Below are 6,385 nucleotides of genomic sequence, written 5' to 3'. Positions count from 1 at the left end.
GTTTTCTTAAATTTAGTTTGGAAAGCTTATGGATATATGAAAACTTGTCAATAGATTTTCTATAAAGAGCTTTTGATGCTTTAACTTTCTATTGAGAGCTTCTTAATATTTCGTATTTTCTATAGATAGCTTTATAAAATCTAAAACTTTCTATTGGAAGATTTCCGTTATATTGAATTTTTCACGAAAGCTTTTCGATACCAAATACTTTTAATTGAAAGCCCTACATTAACAAATATTTTCCAAGGAAAGCTTTTCGTTTTTTTGAACATTCTATGAAAAGCTATTTAATATCGAAAAATTTCTATTGAAAGCTCCTTAAAAACTTGAATTTTTTATGTTTTTTTTCGAAATCTTAAATTTTCTGTTGAAAGCATTTTTCTATATTACATTTTTTCATAAAAGGAAAGCTCTGCGTTAACATACATTTTTTAAAGAAAGCTTTTCGTTTTCATTAATTTTCTTTGGAAAGTTTTTTGTTATCTTAAAGTATTTGTAGGAAGCATTTCAATATGCTGGATTTTTATAAAAAGAGATTCAATCTTTCAATTTAGAGCTTTTAAATGGTTTGAATTTTCAGAATTTTCATTTTTTCTTTAGATAGCTTTTATATATCTAAAACTTTCTATTCTAAGCATTCTGCTATATCGAATTTTCCATGAAAGCTTTTCTAAAAAACTTTTCGTTATGTTGGTTTTTTAACATTTGATAAATATTGAAAGCTTTCGGTTATATTGAATGTTTCATAAAAGCTTTTCTATATCTTATACCTTTAGTGGAAAGCTCTCCATAATTTTTAGGGAAAGCTCTTCATTATCATATAATTTCCAAAAAAAAAAGCTTTTCGTTTTTATAAGTTTTCTTTAAAAGTTTTTCGTTATGTTGGTGTTTTAACATTGGTTGAAATGCTTCTCAACATCATAAATATTGAAAGCTTTCTGTTATATTGAATGTTTCATAAAAGCTTTTCTATACCTTATAGCTTTAGTGGAAAGCTTTCCATTACCATACTTTATATAAAGCTTTTCATTCTCATAAATTTTCTTTGGATAGTTTTTCGTTATCTTAAAGTTTTTGTACAAAGCTTTTCGATATGTTGAAGTTTTTATGAAAAATCTTAACTTTTCAATATTTTAAACATTCTGTAGAAAGCTTTTAAATATTTGCAAATCTTTTAAACTTTTTTCTCTTTAAAGTTTTATATATGTTGAATTTTCCAATAAAGTTTTTGCTTATTTTATACTTTCTATGAAAAGCTTCTCATTATTATACGATTTCTATGGAAAGCTTTTTCATTTATATTATATTTTCATTTATATTTTTGGAAAAGCTTTTCATTATTTTTATTTTTTGTTGAAAGCTTATCGTTATGTTGAACTTTTTTATGAAAATTTTTCTAATACCTTCAATTTTCAGTAAAAGCTTTTCTATATATATGTTTTCTATGAAAAACCATTCGATATGATTAATTTTCTATTAAAAAGCTTTTCAAAATATTTAGTTTCCCATTGAAGGTTTCTAATATCTTATAACCTTTATAGAAAGCTTTTCGTTTTGTCAAATTTTTAAAGAAAAGTTTCCCGATACCGTAGCTTTTCTTTATATTGGGTTTTCTATGAAACACGAATCGATATGATTAATTTTATATTTTCTATTTGCTATATTAAGAAAGCTTCAATGGTAAGAAGCCTTATAACTTCGCTGGAAAGCTTTTTCGTTTTCAAAACTTGTTAAATATTTTATGAAAAGTTTTCTGATACCATTAATTTTCATTGAACGCTTTTCTTTATTAATTAATTAAGCTTTCCGATATCTTATGGAAAGCTTTTCATTCTCAAACATAATCTTAATTTTATGTAAAAAAGCTTTTTGATATATTGATTTTTTACACAAAAAGCCTTCCGGTATTTTAAGCTTTTCTATATTTTTAAAGTTCATGCAAAAGCTTTTTGAAATCTGAAAATGTATTTAGAAAGCTTTTCGGTATTTTTTGTAATTCGAACTTTCTATTATTTTATCTGAAAATTGCTGTGAAAAGCTTTTGGGTATTATTTTTTATTTTAAATATATTAATGGAAAGCTTTTCGATATCGTAATTTTTCTACGGAAAGTGGTCTTTCTTATAGTGAAAATTTCTCTTGAATTTTATTCGATAAATATAATACTTTATCGACATTTTTTGGTGAAGAACAAATTAGATTTTCAAAAAGTTTTCAATAAAAATTTCGCATCATCTGTAGCTTTTTAAAATCCTTTAGAATTCATCCTTATAAAACTTCTCCCATAAAATTATTCATCTCTAATGCTACCTGCTGTTGTTTGGTTTTATCATGTTTTATGGTCGTTTTTTATTTATATATTTAATTTTTGCGTATTTTTTTTTCTGTTCCTTTAGCAAGATTTAGTGTGACTATAATTTAGATGTTAAATGCATTTAAAGTTTGTGTTTTTTAAAAATGTGTATGTCGTATTTTTTGCTTATAAAATGTGAAAATTTTTAGATAATTTTTTTTGCGGTTTTAGTTTAAGTTGAAGCTTTTAACAAAATGCTTTTATTTTTCTCCAAAAAAACAAACATTTCTCTGTGTAGCAGATAAATGTTGTTAAACAAAAAATGTGAAACAAATTTAAATATATAGAAATAAAAAAATGCAATATTTAATTAGTAATGACTGTCTGGCTAGCTGACTGGCTGGGGATTTTTAAGTCTATAAGTATGTTTTTTTTTTCACGGCGTGTGTGTTATTATGTTAAAAGGTTTGTTTTTGTATCTGATATATTAACTATAATCATTGTTTTTGTGTGCTTTTAACTTGTGTTATTATGTATTAGAACTAATCAAGTATGCTGCTTAAGTCTTTTGTTTTGATAATGTTTATGACTTTAAGAGGATTTGATTGAAAGAGAAACCGTTATGCTTAAAGAGATCAAGTATAGTAGAAGAGCAGAATAAAACCCAAATAGGAAATATGAAAATTTTACATAAAATATTTAAATATTTATAAGGTAGAAAAAAACCGGATATAAAATTTCAAAATCATTAAGTAAATATAAAGCTAAGTCTGTTCTAAATTTCTATTATAGCGTTTCAAATTGTTCAAAATCTTATAAATATTAAATATTAAAGTTTTTTCTTTCTTTTTTATTTTGAAATCATAAATTCCTCTAACAAATTGTTTTATATTTGATGCGCTTTAACAACAATGTTACGACCTCTACTCTGACTTTTAATTGTTATGACTTGACTTGTAAACATGTTTCTACTATTTGGGTTAAACAATGACACTCAACTAGCTGGAACTTGTGCTAAAAGCAACCGGTCTTAGAACAGTGTGAAAAAAATTATATATATTTTTTTCTATGCAAACAGTTAGTAAACAAGTATTATTTATAGCGACATGTACCATAACGCTTACAGAGGTCAAAATGTCTTAAAAGAGTTAGTAGAAATAATTTTTTTGGTTTTACAAGAATAATATTTATGTTTGTAAATAATAGTCACTAATTTATTAAGTTAACACTTAATTATAAAATAATCTCTTAGATTGCAAAAAGAATTAATAAATGTTGTAGTCAACTATTTATATTAAAGGTTTTTTGTATTATTTTTTTCAAACATTTTCTTACACAAGATTTTATTTCAATTTAATCTTGCTTTTAAACAAAAAATTACTCTAAATAATGGCTATAAAATCAAATGTTATTAAATTAACCAATTAAAAACCCATGTTATTTACAAAAAAAAAAAAAAAAAAAAAAACAGTACAATATTTTAGAAAAATTAATGACTTCTAAGAAATTGTTTTTGAAACACACACATAAATGCTATAAACTGTGCCATATAAATGACAAGATCCATTTGTAATTAAAGCCATAAAAAAAGAACCACACAAAAACAAAGTCATAAAATTCTAGCACAACAATCCATAAGCATTTTAAAGTACCCGCACTTAATAAAACTAATAATTAAATTTACAATAACAAATCCTTAAAAACAACTAAACGATTTTTATCAAAATGTTAAAATAACAAAAAACCTAAAAACCAAATTTAACAATATTAATCAATTAAATGATGTTCGAAGACAATAGAACAACAACCTCTAGCAGCCCAATAAAGAATACATGTTCAATTACGGGAATGTGATTTTTTTTTTTTCAATTTCTTTATATCTAATTTTGATTTTTGTTTAATTTCGAAAAATTGTAGCGTTAAGTAACATGTAGAACAGCTAAAATTTTCGTACATAAGAATATATTTCAACATTTCTTTCGGACTCAACACTTTTTAAAATAATGATCATATGGGAAAAAAAGCTTTTCCATTTTGTAATAATTTTCTATTTAAAGCTATATCGAAAAGCTTGTTTTTAGTTCATATCTTTTCGATATTGAAAATTTCCCATTGAAAGCTTTCGATGTATGTATTAGGTTCTTTATGGAAAGCTTTTAATTATATAAAATTGTTCATAATTTACAAATAAAGAAAAGCTTTAGGACATAATATTGTGAAAAGGTCTTACATATCTGAAATTTTTATGCAAAGCTTTAGATTTTTTTTCGATATTTAGAATTTTCCATTGAAAGCTTTCGATATATGTATGTATTAGATTTTTTATGGAAAGCTTTTCATTATATAAAATTGTTTATCATTTACAAAAAAAAAAAAAGCTTTAGGACATAATATTGTGAAAAGTTCTTTCATATCTGAAATTTTTTATGGAAAGCTTTTAGATATTTTTATTTATCTTAAAATTTTTTATAAAAAGCTTAAGCACTTCATCGATATTTCCAATTTTATTTGCACAGAATTTCAATATATATAATTTTTATTCAAAGCTTTTTGATATTTTGATTTTATATGGAAAGCTTTCCGTTATATTATATTTCTTATTGAAAGCTTTCGATATATTCGAAACTCTATGGAGAGCTTTGCAATATATAAAATTTTTTAATGTGCCTACTGAAATACTATGGAAAACTCTATAATATATTAAATTTTATACATAAAGCTTTTATATATATTAATATATTATAGACAATTTCTTTAATATCTTAATTTTTTATAGAAAGCTTTTAGATTTTTTTAATTTTCTTTTATAAAAAGCTTTTATACCTATTAATATTTCCAATTTTATATGCAAAGCCTTTAAATTCATATTTCTCATTGAAAGCTTTCGATATATAAGAAACTCTATGGAAAGCTTGGCAATATATTAAATTGTTTAATGTACCTACTGAAATACTATGAAAAACTCTATGGTATATTAAGTTTTATACATAAAGCTTTTTTATATATTGATACATTATGGTAAATTTCTTTAATATCTTAAATTTTTATAGAAAGCTTTTAGTTTTTTTTTAATTTTCTTTTATAAAAAGCTTTTACACCTATCGATATTTCCAATTTTATATGCAGAGCTTTTGAATTTTCTATTGAAAGCATGCCGTTAGATTTTATTTTTCATTAAAAGCTTTCAATATAAGAAAATATTTTCAATATGAAAATATTTTATTAAAAGCTTTTTAATATTTTCTATTAAAAGCTTTCAATATATTAGATTTTCTATGAAAAGCTTTTCAATGTATTTTATTTATATATCGAAATATTATGAAAAGCTATTTAATTTAACTTTTTTATAGAAAACTTTATATAAAAAGGGTTTCACTTAAATTTTGTTTCAGTAAGTAAATTGAAAGTAAATGAAAGCTTTTTAGATATTTTATATTAAAAGCTTTCAATATATTAAGTTTTTAATGAAAACTTTTCAAAGTTTTACATTTATTATTTAAAGTTTTCAGATATACTGAGATATTCTAAAAAGCTCTTTAATATCTTAACGGAATATCTACCGGAGGTTGACATAACGGACTTTAAAGCATTAAATATTATTAGATTTCTTTGAAAAATTTAATATATTGAATTTTCTATGGAAAGCTTTTCCATACATTGAAATTTCCATGAAAAAATATTCAACTGAATTAAGTTTTTGTGGAAAGTAAAATTATGAATTTTTATTATTTATGAAAAGCTTTTCGATATATTAGATTTTCTATATTTACATACAAAATTTTCTGTATGATTGTTTGAAAACAAAATTTTTTCCTATAAAACTGTAATATCGGTTCCATTAAAGTTAAAATTAAAATAGAATTTCTCATATGACATATAATTTTATATTATATCATACTTATCAAGTTACTTTTTCTATTTTTATACATAGTGTTGAAAAATCTAGCAGGGAAAAAATCTAAAAAAAAATCGTATAATAAAAATGAGGGTCACATCCTCATAAAAAGTTGAATTATTGTTTTGTTTGTGTCGAGCATTGACCGCTTTCAGCACACATACGCTTTATCGTATGTGTTAGATAACAAGTTTTTGT

Source organism: Lucilia sericata, unplaced genomic scaffold (assembly GCF_015586225.1).
Source record: "Lucilia sericata isolate MDLA Ls3-8-SP2 unplaced genomic scaffold, ASM1558622v1 Contig000057F_arrow, whole genome shotgun sequence".
NCBI classification, from domain to species: Eukaryota; Metazoa; Arthropoda; class Insecta; order Diptera; family Calliphoridae; genus Lucilia; species Lucilia sericata.
This window is presented reverse-complemented; position numbering follows the sequence as displayed.